The following is a 17,235-nucleotide window of genomic DNA, read 5'->3' as shown; positions in this document are numbered from 1 at the left end:
TAAAATACTGCAACTTCCTGGACAGAAACACTCTCGCTAGCAGGGTTAGTCAAGACAGAGGGAAGGAGTAAAACTTCGAAGGCGGTCATGACACTGGCGAGATCACACGGTGCTGATACGTATATATGTGAGGTGGGTGCTTGCAGTGAGGGAGGGGAGTAGTGTCCTGGCACCAAACCCTCAAGGGGCTCTCACCACGGGGTAATCTGTTGGAAACATGACCATGAAGTCCACTAGCTTTAACTTCAACTCCAGGGGCTGGAAACACAGCTCAGCAGTTAGGGTATGCACTGTTTTCTGAGGACCTGGATTCGGTTCCCAGCTGCTCACACACTCTGCAGCTCAAGCTCCACACGACTTGATGCCTACCTCAGGACTCAGTGAGCACCACCACCCCTGCCCCACCCCACCTGTCCACATAAAATACAAATGTTTAAATTCAACTTCATTCAGGGTTTCAGGACATGGGCACACGCAGCTATACTATCTGCCTGGGTATTTCCTGAATGGCCTTGTTCTAACCCTCTGAAGCCTCACCGGCCGGGCCTCCAGTGCCTCCTGCATTTCTCTTGGAATTCTACTTTCCCCAGAGCTCTGCTCCTAGTATTCAAGGGCATTTCTAGCCTAACTTCCAAAGCCTTCCACATTCCTCCCAGAAACGAGTCCCCAAAGCCCCAGAGCCACATTGATTTATCACACAGCTCCACCCTGTGTCCATTGCCTTTGTGTTGCTGTGATAAAGCACTGTAACCAAAGGGAACTCGAGGAAGAGGGGGTTTGTTTTGGATTAGGGTTCCAGAGGGATAAGAATGAGGGTTGAGGGGATTGGAGAGGGGGCCAAGCAGCAGTCACACTGCAGGAGCAGGAAGCTGAGAGCTTGTCTCTCAACCTCTTGCATAAAGTGAGAGAAAAGTTGAATGTAGGCAAAGAGCCCTTTTATTCTCACAGCGTGTCCCTTGACATATTGGCTCAGTAAGGCCATAACTCCCAAGTATTCAAATGTTATGATGGGGGACATTTTTAAAAATAGTAAATGTTTCTGCAGGTGTGTATGTGAGTTTCACGTACCTCTGATGTCCAGATGCTTGTGAGCCTACCAGATAGGTGCTGGGAACCAAACTCAGGTCCTCTGCAAGAGCAGCATGTGTTTCCCTCCCCCTTCCTTCCTCCCAGAGACAGGGTCTCTGTGTAGCCCTGGCTGTACTAGAACTCGTTTTGCAGAGCAGGCTGACCTCCAACACAGATCCACCTGCCTCTGCCTCCCTAGTGCTGGGACTAAAGGTGGGGGGTGGGGGGTAGGGGGAGCAGTTAAGAAAACAAAAACAAACCAAAGCAAAACTGTGAGCCAGCTCTTCAGTCTAGAACATTCCACCACTCACCTCTTGGAACCAATTTTCTGGGTCACTGCTGTGACAGAATGTGACAAGATACAAGAGGGAGAAGGGATCTTGGCACACAGCTTGGGGAGGGTGGGGGTGCTGCATTCCACCATGGCAGAGATCAGGGCAAGAAGAGCCTTATGTCTGCAGTTGGAGAGCAGGGAGTGGTGAGTTCCTGCTACTCAGATTGCTTTTTATTCCGCTTGGCACCTTGGCCTATAGAGCGCCTCCGCCCACCTTTAGGGAGGGTCTTCCCACCTTGCTAATGCACCTAGACACCCACTCTAGAAACTAAGCTCAGTCTGGTTTTGAATCCCACCAAGTTGATAGCAAAGACCAACAATGGACGCCTTCCCCACTCAGGGGCGAGCTACTTATGCCCATGTCCTATCTTGACAAATGAAACAACAGGACTTCAAGAGACCACGAAATGTCACTTAAACATACGAGACTGGCAAAAAATTCAAAAGGTTGTATCTGCGGCGAGTGTCAGGGTGGTTAATGTCCCGCCTTTGCCCTGAGGTGTGCAATGCCTGTGTATCGGTTTTCCTCACCCCAAAGATGGAGGCAGAACAAGGGAATTTGGCCAGAGTCACTGTGAAAAACAGAGGTGAGATGGCCCAGGGTGGACCAGGTACCTGTCACATCACTCGGTGACCCCCGGTGTGGATGTGACCCGCACACATGGTCCCTGTGGGACTGCTATTTCAGAGAGCTCTGGCTGGCTTTATGAGAGAGGTTTTGCACCCCAGGGACCCAAAGTCCTCAGGGAAGGAGGACTGTTGCTGGTGTATATGAGTCACTTTCCCACTCAGAGGTGTTCCTGCAGCAGACCCACCCCATGGAGTCTTTAGCCTGGGTGGTCTGGAAGTGAATGCCTGTGGTGGCCCTTGTCATGGAGAGATATGGGCAGGTGGTAAGTACCCAGTGGCCTGCAGCCCCTGGGATGCATGCTGCAGTTCTAGAATTCCCAGAAGAACAGGCAGCAGCTCCCCAGGCAGTGCCCTCCTGGATGACCTTTGCACTGGCATCTCGTGTACCTTCCTGTTCCCTTGTTCCCCTGCATGGCTGCTTCCTGTGTGGCCTTCTGAGTACGTTTCCTTGCCTTTTCCTGTTGCTGTGATAAAGTTCTCTGACGAAAGCCACTTAAGGGAGAAAGGGCTTTAGTTCGCAGTTTCATGCGGAGGAGGTCAGGCATCTGGGGCTTTGTGTCTGCAGGCAAAGGGAACAGTGAGTGCATGCCGACACGCTGGAGCTCTGCTTGCCTCCTCAAACAGTTCAGGGTGCCCCGGCCAGCACCCACAATTAAGATGAGTCTTGCTCTATCCATCAACACAGTGTGATCCCCCGGGGGGGTCCATCTTCCCTTAAGTGTGTTTTCCTCATGCTAGTGACATCCAGGCTCAGATGACACAAAAAGGGGCATATGTGCATGGGTGGGTGTGAGTTTACATTATTTGTGTGTATAGGCATATGGGCATGCATGTACCATGATGTACCTATGGAGGACAGGGGACAATGGTGGGAGTCTGTTCTACTGTGCAGGTTCTGGATATCACACCAACAGCATCAAGCTCGGCTGTGAGCACTTTACCTGCTAAGCCCAGAAAGGCCTTTGGTACCTGAGAGGCAAACACTCTGTCCAAGGAGCAGACAAAAACACAGCTGAAGGCTAATCTGCCCAGGGTGGACTGTGCCACCCTGAGACAGACCTGTGAGGGTGAATGCCCCACCCCACCCCTGTCTCCCAACTCCCTCTCCTCACAGAACCATGCATGCCCTTTTGCAGCCCCTTTCCTCTCCCAACCTGTCAGTCTCAAAACTCCTCGGAGAGCCAAGGAGAAGCAACAGTCACTTCCACTGTGCCTCACCACAACCTGTCCAAATCACCAACGCACTGCCTAGGTGGTAGCCAGAGCAGCAAGGTGGCTTAAAACGGGACCTGTGGTCCCAGGAGGAAGCTGAGATGGTTGACAGGAAGATCCAGTCTCAGAAGGCAACACAGATACACACACAATACAGACACACAGACACACACACACACTAAACAAAAACATCAAAAATAAAACAGATGTGTAGCCCTTGCTTCGAATCCTTGCACTGGAAAAACTGAAGAACCAGGACTGCTGTGAGTTCAAGGTCAGCCTGGGCTATCAGGTGATACTGTCAAATCAAATCGACATGAACACACATCTCCCTGAGAGCCTCTTGCCCTCTCTGGTCCCAGCCACCAGGGTCATCTCTAAAACAACTGTAGGTATCCCTGCCTCAGGGCCTTTCCAAATGTGACCCCTGCAGGCTCCTCTTTCACATTGGTGACTTGTCATTTGGGCTCCGATGCCAGGTGTGCCTGTGGCTTCACTTCCTAAGGATGGCTGCCACTCACTCTAGAGACCCACCAGCCTCTCTAGCCTCTTTTTTGCAGGAAGTGAGGAAGAAGAATAAGGTTCCTCTGCTGTCTCCCCAGAGGCCGTGCCTGATGCACAATGCATGCCGAGGATACCTGGGTGCCGGAGTTGCTGGTGGGACACCGTGGCCTCCCCCTGTTAGAGATGCTATGATCAGAGACAGCACACACACAGACAGGCTGCCTGTGGATCACCAGACCTTACTGCCCCACCCCTATACCAAGAATAAATGAGTCAGAATCATGGAAGGAAAACTGCACAGCTGGCCACCGGGCTTGTTCCCACCCCAGCCTTACCTATGCCCTCCTTTGTGGCCTGCTCAGGACCCTTGTAGTGGGATTAGGTGGCAGGGGGGCTTGGGTAAACATGGCATTTTCCCCTCTCTAGGGGTTGGGGCTAGGCAGTCCAGGGTGTTGTTAGGACAGAGACTGGCCAGGACCTGGGGACCTAAAAAGGCCCAGTGGCATTGGGTGGCTGTCTACTCAGTGAAACCACTCGAGGGCCCTGTGCTGGTTAGCATTGTTTATACATGCTGGTTTGTTTTTGTCTACACGGCTAGAGTCATCGAGGAAGCGGGAACTACCGTTGAGGGAGTCTCTCCATCCATCACGTTGGCTTACAGGGGAGTCTGTGGGTCATTTGCTGGATCAGTGATTTCTGTGAGAGGGTCCACATCACTACAGATGGTTCCACTCCTGGTCAGGTGCTCCTGGGTTCTCTAAGAAAGCAGGCTGAACAAGCCACAAGGAGCAAGCCAGTAAGCAGCATCTCTCCATGGCCTCTGCATCAGTTCCTGCCTTGAGTTCCCTCTTTTGAGTTCCTCCCCAACATCCCTTGGTGACGAACTGCAATCAGAACATATAAGCAACAAACACTTTCCCGAAAACCCCAAGTTCTTTTTGGTCGTGGTGTTTATCACAGCAATAGAAATCATACCAAGGTATCCTGAGAGTAGAAATGCTGGCTGTCTTTGACCGTACACCAGATGGACCAAGAGAAGACTGGTATTGCCCAGATGGAGGGAGTGAGGAGGAGAGAGAGGGAGACCTAAAGATGTGGAGACCAGAAGATCTGAAGATAGTTGGGGGGTGGGGGGCAGTCACCAGAACAGGGCTGGAAGTCCCAGGCACCCAGTGAGACCCCAGAGAGAGCATGGCTGATGGGTTCAAGGAAGAGGTGAGGAGCTGGGTGGGCAGAGTTGGGGAAGAAGACGGAGCAGGAGGGTACCAGCATCAGCATCAGCTGTCTCTGGGAGAGACCACGGCCCAGGCAACGGGGCGGGGCATTAGTATTCCCGACTGCTCTCCGACACCCAATTTTCCAGCTGGGTGCTCTAGCTGGCTTTCAGCACCTGCTGCCAGAGCCAGCTAATTGACAGGGAGAGGAGGCTGCTGGAGTTGGGACAGGGGCAGGAGGAAGTGGGAGGAGGTTGGAGAAGTGGGGGAGAGAAAGAGATGGTGAGGAGGAAGAGAGGGAGGGAGGATGAACGATGGAAGAAGGATGGTAAGAAAAGGGAGGGGGAGAAGAGGAAGGGAGGGGGAAGAGACAGGAGGGGAGGAGACAGGAGGTGAGCACAGGAGGCTGGATGGGAGTGGCTGCAATGGAGAGACCTGACAGGGAACAAGAAGAGCCACTGCTCCTCAGAGACCCAGAGAGATGTGGTGGCTTGCTTGGGGACACACAGCCCAGGAAGGGGAGGCAGCATCAGAGGGATGAGGGCCTGTTTCCTGACTCGAGGCCAGGGATGAGCGGCTACAACAGGGGGAAAAAGGCATGGAAAGAGCTTCTTGGTGGTGAGACGGGACCCAGAGGCTCCCTTGCTTGCTTGCCTTCATTCTGTACTCTACCCACGGGGGCACAGAGCAGGAGCAACTGGCATAATGTGTGGGGGTGTGTGCACATGTGTGTCTGTGTTAATGGAGGCCAGAGGTTGAAATCAGACGTTTTCCTCAGCGTCTCGCTGCTTTATTTTTAAAAAGTGGGCTAGAGAGATGGCACGGTTGGTTAAGAACACATGTCCACACATAGAAGTAAAATGAGGGCAGGAGAGTTGGCTCAGTGCTCAGAGCACTGTCGCTCTGGCCGAAGATTGATTCCCAGCAACCATGTGGCACTCACAGCCGTTTGTAACTCCAGTTCTAGGGGATCTGACACTCTCTTCTGACCTCCACAGGCACCGGGCTTCGGTGGCGCACAGACAGACAGACAGACAGGGAAAACACCATACGCATTTTAAAAATGCTACTTTTCTTTTTCTTTTTCTTTTTTTTTTTTTAAGGAAAAGTAAGATAAATCTTTGTTTGCTTGTTTATTGCATGAGTGTGAAGGTCAGAGGCCAGCTTGTGGGAACCAGTTCTCTCCATGTGGGTCCCGAGGCTCAGACTCTGGTCATCGGGGTTGGTGACAAGTGACTTTACCTGCCAAGTCATCTTGCTGGCTCTTCGCATTAAATCTTTTTAAAAAACGGTTTTTATTTTTAGCTCTGTGTGTAGGGGCTATGTGCACATAGATGAAGATGTCAAAGGAAGCCAGAAGAGTGTGTTAGACCCCCTGGAACTCGAGTTACAGCTAGCAACGAGGCACCCAGTGTGGGTTCTGGGAGCCAAACTCGGGCCTTCTACCAGAGCAGTATATATTCTTAACCCTGAGCCGTCTCTCCAGCCCGTCTTCACATATTTTGAGCCAAGGTCTCTCACTGAATCTGGAGCCCACTAATTGGCTGACCACAGGGCTCCTCCTGTCTCTGTGTCCCCACTCTGGATAACAGGCACTTGGTTATTCCTAACTCGGATGCTTGCTTGCACAGCAAGCACTTAGGTGACTGAAGCATCCCCCCTCAGCCAGAATCTACCATTTCTGATGCTGTCTGTGCTGTTGGGGTGGGCTGTGTGTCTCCCCCTTACCCAGCCTCCCACCCGTGGAGTCATTAGCACTAATGATAGGATTGGGGGCTGTGTTATCACACACTCAGCCCTGCTGGGGCTCAGGGCCCAGGAGGTGGGAAGGGGCTGGCAGGTAGCCCAGGGAGGGAGCTGAGGTGGGAAGGGGGGGGCAGAGGAGGCAGGGCGGGAAGGAAGAAGGAAGGCCTTGGGGTCTGTTCAAGAGAAGCTTCTCAGCCCTCAGAACAAAACCTACCCCTGTGTCCCTTGTAGTGGCCACTGGGCACACAGTAAAGCATGCTCAATGAGGAAAGGGACCTCATGCAGACTGGGAAATCAGGAGGCAGAGAGGCGACTAATGCCTAGGAACCAAGGCCCGTATGCTTAGTCCTGTATATCACTGTCACTTTAGGTCTCCTTCCACTTCTGTCCCCAAGGCTCATGTTTCTGCCAGTTGAGGTTAGATATCCCTTCATTGTCAAGGGTACCCTTAGGTGCTTCATCTGTCCCAAGAGCAGCCCTCTCAGTCCATAGCCCAAGCCCCGCTGGCCTTCACACTTGTCCCTCGGACCCACCAGATGCTGTGGTGGACTCTGTCTTTGAGCTCAAGGACTCTTGGTGTCTCCCAGGGTCCCAGAGATGCAACCAGAAAACTGCCTGTTTTCAGGGGACAAACACCTCTGTGGCAGCCTCTGTTCTTTAAGTATCAAGACCTAAGGGTCTCACTGTGTAGCTCAGGTTGGCTACGTAGCCACTGAGCTCCTCCTGACTCAGCCTCCTGAGCACTGAGATTAAAGGCGTGTACCACCCTAGGAGTTGCGCAATCTTTGAATGAGTGCTGTGTGATACTTCATTTGTGTAATTCTAGCCCTCTAGAGGTTGTGGCAGGAGGATTGTTGTGAGTTCAAGGCCAGCCTAAGATCCTAAGATACAGTGTGTATCCCTGTTCTTGACCTCCTCCATCCTCTACTTAAAGGCGGGGGTGGGGAGGAGGTGGTGGTGGCAGGGGGAGACAAGAATGTCAAGATCTAGACTGGGATTGGGACTGTGGCTCAGAGGCAGAGTGCTCACGGAGTCTGCACATGGCCTAGGGCTCCTTCCCCAGCACTGAGACAAACACACAGAAATCTCAAGAGCCATGTTCATACCTGTAAATCCAGCCCTTAGAGAAGGAGGCAAGAGGACTGTGGGAAGTAAGTTCAAAGCCAGCCTGGCCTATCTTGGGATACTGTTTGAAAGCAGACAGGCAACTCAGCAGTGGATCTGAAGGCAATGAATTGGAATGTTCTGGACTGGGGGTGGGGGGAGCACCAGGTTGGTGGTGGGAGTGGAGTCTGAAGAACAGAATGGTTGACTCCTGTGCCCTTGGAGGTATCCCATACCAGCTATCTAAAGGGGCAGGGTCTCTGCTGAACTCATCCTGTAATAAGCAGATGGCCCCTTGTGTGAGTTCAGCATGGAGAGGAGACTGGATGTGGGAGTGGGCAGGGCCCAGGCACCTCCCAGGAATCTCTAGGCCTTCTGGAGAAATAGGCCAGATTTGGCCCGGCCAATGCAGTGTCCCCAAACTGGGGCAGGATCAAGGAATCTGGGCCGAGGACCTGGTTGGTCCCTGGGGGTAACACCACGTGTTCTGGCATCTTCCCTCCAACTGTCCCTGGGGGAAGAGTTGGGCAGGCCAGAGGTCCACCACTGCCAGTCTGCCCTGAGCCTCACAGGAGTCTGGGTAAAGAGGGACGAGCAGAGCTGGGGTGAGTACCCTGCCTCCTCAGTCCTAGGGTTCAGCTGCTTCCTTGTGTCTTAGAGCACACACCACACGCTCAGAAGAGGTAGCTGAGAGGGAGCCACGTCTCTAGGAGCTTTATCTTACCTGGTTGGCCTCCCCAGTCCTCAGCTTCCATTCACAGCTACTCTACCTCGTCCAGGAAGCCTCCTGATACCACGTCAGCAAGAAAATGTGGTCCTAACTCATGCTAGAACATCCACTGCTGGGCCCTTCTGCTCACAGGTTGCCCTGGAGGCAGGATTCAGTCAACCTTCATGGCTTCCTCCTGCTTCTGCCCAACACCTCAGACAGGCCTAGGAGAGAGGCCTAGAGCGTGGTAGCGATGGCAGAGTCTGTTCTCACTGAACAGAATGTGGGTTGACCGGCATGGAGAAACTGAGGAATGAGCTCCTACATCTGACGTCCATGCTAACCAGCTTCCCCTCCCCTCCTGCAGTCTCAGCAAGCCCTGTGTACCACTTCCCTACCTTTGACACAGGGCTCTGCGCTGCCACACCCTCTCCCTAATTTCCCCTGAGCTCAGAATTCTTGGTGAGGGCAGTCATGGAAGGGCAGATGGTGCTCTTACCTGTCATCCCCTTCCCTGCATCCTTCCCTGACTGAGACTGCATGGTGTCTCGTGCATGGGTGTCTGTGACTTCTCAATCACAATGCTCACTACTCGGTCTGAAGGCCTGGGATAGGGAGAGTTCCCTGACGGAACTTGAGTCTAAGAGTGGCTGGCAGAGGGGTCCCAGGCCATGGCACCAGTGCAGAAGCTGAGGCCAGCATAGCATTCAGTATAGAGACGTACTTCAACTTCATAAGAGATCAGATAAATTGGTGTCAGCACTGGGTGTGTGCGACTGCCGGCTGGTGTGTGAGGTTGCACTGAGTCGGGTTTAGGGCCTCTGTGGCTCCATGATCCAGGAACTGTGGGCTCCTGCCTTAGAGGGTCAAATATTTTCCTAGGGGAGCCTCTATCTTCACACAAACACCTGCAAATCTTCCAGAGGCTAAAGACGAGTCAGTGATGGGTGGAGGGTATGCATGTGTGTGTGTGTGTGTGTACATGTGTGTACATGTGTGTACATGTCTGTATATGTGTAAACGTGTGTGCATGTCTGCATGTATACATGTCTGTATGTGTGAACGTGTGTGCATGTGTGTGCATGTGTGTGTACATGTCTGCATGTGTGAACGTGTGTGCATGTGTGTGCATGTGTGTGTACATGTCTGCATGTGTGAACATGTGTGCATGTGTGCATGTGTGCATGTGCGGGTGTGAACCAGTTCTACAGTTTTGAGAAATACCTTCCCAGATTCCTGAGTGCATAATCATGGAAGCTCATGGTGCCAGACTTGGGCTAGGCTCAGCAGTTGCTCATTCTGTCAGGGCAGCCAGGGCAGTGATGTTTAATGCACATGTGCTTTTGCTGCAAAAAGTGCAGGTTACTGTAGCCATGGTTTGCATGTGATTGTCAACCAGTCAGCCATAGGTAGCCTATGAATGTTCCTAAGAGGGTAACAATACTGGATCTTGAATCCTTGCTGTGTCGAACCTAGGAAGGACCTTTGGAATGATGGGCCTAGAGACAATGAGGATTGGCCTGGGAGCAAGACTGAGTGGAGACCAGAGGCAGAGTCAGCTAGTGGGTGAAGATAGCTTTTCTATAGCCCTTTGTCGGGACTGTTGGGGGGAGGCTCTGGCACAGGGTGTTGTGCTGAGAAAGAGCTATGTGTAAGCACATGTGTGTGCATACCTGTGTTTACATATGTATGTGCATGTATGTGGTTGTGTATGGTATATGGTATAGATATACACGTGTGTGTGCACATGTATGTGTATAGGTGTATGTTGTGGTTGTGCATGGGTGTACATGGATGTGTGCATGTACATATGTGTGAGCATGTATGCCACATGTGTGCCATTGTGTGAATAAACAGGTATACATGTGAGTGTGCCTATCGTGTGCATGTGTGGTTGAGTGCATGAGTGTACGTACACGTATGTAAATACGTATAGTCCTATGTGGTTGTGCGAGAACATTGTATACATGCATATGGGTGTGTGGTGTGTACATTTGTAGCTGCGTGAGTGTACAGTGTGCTTGGGTGCATCACACAGCTGCCATTGTCTTACCTACCTGTTTTGCTGTCATAGCAAGAGCTGCCTGTTGCCCATCACCAGGGCTGGGGGCAGAGGATCCTTTATTCCCCAAACCTTCCATGGTGATTAAGTCTCCAAACTTTTCCTTAACCATCGTATCTTCAAAATGAAAAACCAAATTGCATCTCCGAGAGCTTGGAAATCGATTTCTTTCAAAATGAACTTTGGGTGAAGCGATTCCAAAGAGAAATGAGAGGAGGAAGGTAGGAGGGGGATGGGGAAGGGACAGAGGGCCTGGTTGGGGGCCAGCAGGGCAGGGCAGGTACTGGTCTTTCCTGGGAGGTGGGGGAGGCATCAGGAGTTCTCTGGAAGAGGCACAGTAACTGTGTAACCACAGTGGGGGCAGAGATGGAGGATGCTGGGAGACAAGGGCTATTAGAAGTGGGCTCTCAGGAGGACTTCCCAGCATCCTGAGTGTCTTTCTCTCCTTCCCGTGTGCTTTGAACATCTCCACGGTCCTGAATAGTGCTTGTATCTGAGGGGTAGGGGGAACATGGGGCCTGTGCAGGGGCTTGGCTTGATAACTGCTGTACTGATGTAGGAGTTGAATACTCTCAGTCCAGTCAGGTGGGAGGTCCATGCTGCTGGCCCCTCCCTCACTGCTCAACTGGGCTGCTGCTGCTACTGCCTCTGCCAATGGCCAATGCCGGACAGCCCTAGAAATAGGTCGGAGAGGAAAAGGCTAGGGCAGGTTGGAGAGGACTTGGAGGCTAGGTCAGCTGGGAGGGGAGGAAGAGAAGGGACCTGCTGCTGGAGAGGGTGACCCTAGGAGACTGTGGCTGGCAGCTTTTGAGCCAGGGGAGCAATTGTGGAGGCCTCTCCTCTCCTGCTCCCTGTCTGGCTCAGCTCTGGCTGGCAGCCGTGGGTGTTGAATATTGCTCAGCTGAGCGTCGAGCACTTGGGAGGGAGCAAGACAGCTAGATGGGTGCGCAGTGCAGTGGCGGTGGCAGGGGTGGCAGCAGGAGGTGGCAGGGGAAGTTGGCCAAGGTGGGGGCGGATGAGGAGGCTTCGGAAATAGGGCCTTAGGGCCCAGCTGAAAGATGCAAAACAGTGGTTGGAGGTGGCCTGGGGTAGGGATGGGAGCCTGCCTTTTCTCTCACAGAACACCAGGAAATGAGGAAGCAGACTGCTCATCCATTGGGGGAAACTGAGGCTCAGGAGAGCAGGCTGTCCAGTAGCTAGCAAGTCAGAGATGGGATTCTGGAGCCCAGTATTGGGAGAGGGCAGTAGAAGGTGTGACAGACCCTTAGGGCTGGGGACTCTCCCATCCTCTCCACCCCCAGAGAATCCTTGGACAGGAAGGGAGGACACCTGAGGGACAGGGGAGCAAGCTTAGTCTCTACTGCTCAGTGGCCTCAAGTCCCTGCTCTCAGTGGCCCCAATCACTTCTCTGTGAAATGGGAATCATCTTGGGCTCTTTGTCAATGCTTTAAGCTTTTGTGATGAACCCTGAGATTCCAGCATTCATAGGAAATGGAACCTATTACCCCTAGAAACTGCCTCTTCACTGTTTCAGTCTCCACCCTGCATGAGAACCCCAAGTCTTTCTGGAATGTGCTGGCACAGGGTAGCTGAGTACTGTGCCTCCCTCCTTCCTTCCCACCTCCCTGTCTTTGTCTGCCCCCGACTGCCTCCCCCCCAACCTCCCGCCATCTCCACACTTCCCCCTCCCCCACCCCTGGCTCCCAGATCCCTGGAGGGCTGCTCTGATGAGAGGTTCACTTTCCTTTCCTCATGCGGGTGACAGACCCTGCTGCCAATAATCTCCTGTGACAAATCAACACTGAAGTCCAGTGGCTCCCTGGCCCTGGAGGAATCCAAGTAGATCAAAGTGGAAAAAAACCCAGGGGCTCTGGGACTGGGGCCTGGAGGGACTGCTATAGTCAGCAGACACATCAGGGGCTCACCCTCCTTATCACCCTCTCTCTACCTGGAAAGCACCTCCTTCCTCATCCTCCAGGTGCTTTGAGGGTATAGGATGACAGGCCTGGCTGCAGTGCCAGGAAGAGGGGGTCCATCCTGAAGGGCACCCCAAAATGCCTGGAGAGAAGGGATCCTCTGCTGGACCTCAGGGAGCCATGGGAGGCTTGTGAGCTCAGGATGGTTGTCTCTGCCTCCTTAGCATGCAGCTCTCAGGGTGGACCTGGCCAGCCTCTGGGCACTCAAGCCCTCACCCTATCACGGGTGAGGGGTGTGAAGAGTGCTGGAGGTGAGACCTCTGGATAGGCTACCTCACAGGTTGAGCCTGGGCCTGGCATAAGCTGAGGCCAAGGGTTGGGGGTTGGGCAGATTTTTTCAGATTTTTGTGCCTCTTCCTTATTCTGAGGGAGGGGCTCTGTCTGCACGAACACATTTTTTCAGATGAGGAAAGCCAGCGTTGAGAGTAGTAGAGTTACTGAAGGCCGTCAAAGAAATCTTCTCCCCTGCATCAGCACTCGGCACCATGAGGAGCTCAGCTCAGCAAAGGGAGAGGAATGGTTGCTTGAGGTTTTCCTGGTGAAACAGCTCCGAATCCTTTCCAGATTGGGTTATCCTTAGCAAAACTATCAGAATTATCCACGTTGGAGATACAGAGTGAGACATTGGCTTGACCATGGACAGAGCTGGAGTCGGTGGCAAATCTCTGGGTCCCGTGGTCGCAGGCTATGAGCATGGAAGACATACTCACACTCACTGCGCTGAAGTCTCCCTGGGTCCATCGTTGCGTGGCACTACCCAGGATGGGCAGGGATAGAAGCCCAGTACCATGACAACCTGTCATTGTCCTGAAGAGCAGTACAAATGGACGTCAGTGGGGCAGGATGGGCCAAATGTCCTTAGGCTCTTAGGGATCTCTAAGCTCAAACTGAGCAGAGCGAGCATCTGTAGAGGACCCAGACCTTCAAGGCCTCAACTTCCAGCCTCTCTCCACAGTCACATGATCCCTAGTGCCCTGCTTCCACCAATGACGCTGCCCTGCAAGGCTGGGGGGTCCTCTCCCTGACATCCTCTCCTCTCTGGCTCTCTTTGTGTGTCTTTCTCTGTGTTTCTGTCTGTCCCTTTCTCCCTCTCCCGATGGATGACAGTTCTAAGTCCCCTCCGTGCCTTTTCAGCCTAGTGACCCTTGCCATACCTCAGTTAGGTTCACACCTATGGCTCTGGCCCTCTGGGTCTTGTGTGCTTGTTGAGAGCCATTTGACCACATGGTCTCCTTGAGGTCAGCCTCCCAAGGGAGGGAAGGAGCTGTGTTGGTTGACCACAAGAGAGAGGGGGTAAGGGGACGGAGAGAAGGGGCAAGGGCTCCAACACCTCTCTGGAATCACACTGGGTCCAGGCTTGTACCCAAACATTAGAAAGGAAGACCAAGGTTGAGAGATCTTTGTACCCCAGCCAGCCCTCAAGCCTTGCCCATTCTTCCCTAATGTGACAAGTGACCAGCTAACCCCAAGCAATAAATGGAGTAAAAAAGTGCCTTTTAGACATGTAAAACGGGCTGAATTAGGGTCTCCACCACACAAGGCTGTATATGACCAGAACTCAGTGACGTCACTCAGGATAACCAGACACCGTCTTAGAGCCCCATGACACCCGTTGGACAGTATTTAGGCAGAGACCAAGAACAATGCTCTGCTCTGCACATCGGGAGAGACGACACCTTCCTCGATCTGCCCTTGGGCCAGAGAGTCTACCCCAGGATCCTGGCCCTTCATCAGAGACTTCTGTTAGAGACTGGAGGTGACCTTCGGCTAAGATATGTCACAGGTGAGCAGCCTTGGGGAAGACAGGCTTAGGACCGTAGTGAGGAGTTTAGAGTGTGAACATTGTGCGATGACCCTCAGCAGAATCAAATATGACTTTGTTACACTATGTGTACCTACCTTTTTGCTGGAGACACCCTGGAAGGGCAGAAGGAGTGTGTGTGCACGTGTATTTTTGTGGATGTGTATGATATATGTATCATAAAAGTCCCCCTTGTGCATTTTCATGACATGCGTTTACTGTATCAGCTGACATTTGCAAACGTTTCTGTCCTGCACTCATCAGAAGCAATGACCCCAGTAACCCCACTCCCTAAGTAGAATCACACATTCTGTCCTTTGGTGCCTGGCTTAGGTCACTGAGAATGTTCCGATGACCTCTTAACAGATGGGTAAACTGAGGCACAGAGAGACTGTGGCATTTCCCTCCTGCACCCTTCTGCTCCCTTGTGCCCCTGCCATGCCCCCATCCTGCTGAGAAAAGGAGAAACTGTGAGCTGTGTACTCGTGCATGTGTGTGTGTGTTTGCACATGCATGTGCTCTGGGCCCCAGCTGGAACTCAAACACAGACATTGGAGGAGTCACTTAGCCCTCTGTGGGTGTAGTGTGGCAGGTGGTAGGATGGTCACATCTCTTTGCTGGTCCCAGTGTCTTTCCCTGAGGCCGACCCTAGGAGCAGGCCCTGCGGGTTGCTTCAGGCTATGCTGACATCGCTTCTCCAGGGCTATGCGGTTAAGGGAGGGGGACAGGCTGGTAGTTAGAAACATGGCCCAAGGGGATACCTCAGGCACAAAAAGAGTCTGATATGGCCCTGGCCTGCAGGCGACCTCTACCACCTGATACCTTCTTCCCTACGCTCATGTTTGGACTTCTGAGTTTCTGAGCATGCCTGTGAGCGCGTGTGCCTGTGTGTGCCCATGCCCGTGTGGTGTGTGGTGTGTGTGTGTGTGTGTGTGTGTGTGTAACTAGGACATGAGAAAGCTTTCACTGAGCAGACAGTGTGAGCCAAGGGACCTAACATTCAGGCATCTGACCAGGGGAGGAGGGAAGGTTTTTTCCCCTGGCCCTTTCTAATAAGACCTTCTGTCATTCGACACAGGAACGTGTGTCTGTCCACTCACAAGCAGATCCTGCCGTAGGTAGTGACAGCTCTGTAGATCTGTTCCTTCAGTGGGCACTGACTGAAGACCAAGCCTGGCTGTGCCCAGGAGCAGCACCAGACAGGAATGCCAAGCCGCAAGGGAGATCAACTCACCCAGCTGTCCTTTCTGGGAATCCACACAGCCCAGGGTGCTGAGCGAGTACCAGGAGATGGAAGCCACTGGATGAAGCTGTGGGACGTAACAGGACACAGGATCAGGAGAGTCAGGAGACAGGGGGAGCCTGGCTGAGACCCTGGGAAAGGACTGCCTGTAGTCTAAGACCTTGGGACCTCATGGAGCAGTTGGTGGGAGCTGCTGTAGACTCAGAGCCTCATCTGGGGCAAACACATGAGAGTCCCAGCTTCCTTCAGGATCCTGGTCCAGGGCCTCCTGCTTGTCCATCACACTAACCCCACAGGAAACCGTCAACATGAAGCTGGGAGAAAGTCTCAAGCTGCCAAGGACAGCCCAAGGGCTGTTCTCTGCTGTGTGCTACCCACCGCTCCGAGTATGGCCTTGCCCCTGGATGGCCCTTTCAGCCTGAGGTGTGACTGCCTTCTCTCCAGGGCTCTCTCTGGCCTCCAGGTCCCAACTGGGAGCCTAACTGGGGTTGCAGATTACATAGTCTCTTCCAAAGGTTTGTCACTTAGCCCCAGCCGGGACAGGAGAGTAGGCATGGTTGAGGCTGGGCCTTCAGGAGCCATCTAAGCCCCAGAAGCAGAGAAAGCAGCAGGCTCTAAGAGCTGTTGTGGGTACAGAATCTTGTAACTGGAATTGTGCACAGTATGAGGGTGTGTCCACCAGGGAAGGTGCCAGGCCTGAGAATCACCCTAAGCCCATGACTTGAAATTTTAGGCTTTGAGGGATTTTTATGTGCGTGTATATGTGAGTGAGGCCATCTGTGGAGGTTAGAAATGTTTCCTGAAGCTGGAGTTACAGGCAGATGTGAGCCTCCTGGCATGGGTGCCGGGACTTGAACTCAGGTGCCTCTGGAAGAGCAGTATTTACTCTCTAGCCTCTGAGGGATGTTTTTTGAGATTCAGAGGCCAGACCCATGAGCACTGGAGAAATTGCAACAGTCCACTCACAATCTTTATCAGAGACAGAGACCTGGCTCTCAGGTCCCAGCCAGCCATGCCTCTTGGGAAGACTTTCTAGGGTCCATGATTCACCCCCATGCTCACCTTGGAATTTCCCATTCAGATCTCTGAGATGCTTAAGGTCGAGATTTATCCGCCCCACCCTGCTCGGTCACCCTCAGGCTGGTGGCAGGCGGACACTGGGTACTGATGATAGTTCAGACGAGCAGCAAGGGAGAACAGTGGGGAGAGGCCACTAGGACGAGAGAGGGAGAAACCTACGCCTATCCAAGGGTCCCTTGATATCCTGTGACATTGGGACTGATTGTGAGTACACTAGGAGCCTGTTGAATAAGGGACAGGGTTCTGAGGTCCTCTGAGGACTGTCTCTGCAGAACCCTGAAGCTAGACTGGGAATCCCCTCCCAAGCCCTGGGGCTGGTGTCCCTGCCCCTGGCTCAATCCTCCTCTGTTCCCTACCATGGATCCTGTTGCCCTCCAAGGAAGCAGCAGATGCTGCACCCCAGGGTGGGACACGGAGTAGGGTGGGGGATGTGGTGAGGGGTGGGAGGCAGTGTGGCGAGGGAAGGGGCGTGCGAATTGTCTCTGTCTCTTCCACAGAATGCTTCCTTCTCCTCCTGCTACTGGTGTTATTTTTAAAGTTTCACTTTGTAAA

General features: G+C 53.0%; 1 long non-coding RNA gene across 1 annotated transcript; it reads left to right on the top strand.

Annotated features, from left to right (window-relative positions):
• Window positions 1-5,329: 5,329 nt before the first annotated feature.
• On the top strand, window positions 5,330-17,235 carry LOC134479754 (uncharacterized). The gene is made up of 2 exons (XR_010053443.1): window positions 5,330-14,342; window positions 15,439-17,235. It is a non-coding gene; the product is annotated as an uncharacterized LOC134479754 (long non-coding RNA).

The sequence above is a fragment of the Rattus norvegicus genome, chromosome 7 (assembly GCF_036323735.1).
Source record: "Rattus norvegicus strain BN/NHsdMcwi chromosome 7, GRCr8, whole genome shotgun sequence".
NCBI classification, from domain to species: Eukaryota; Metazoa; Chordata; class Mammalia; order Rodentia; family Muridae; genus Rattus; species Rattus norvegicus.
The sequence above is the reverse complement of the archived record's forward strand: the minus strand, read 5'-3'. Positions and strand labels throughout refer to the sequence as shown.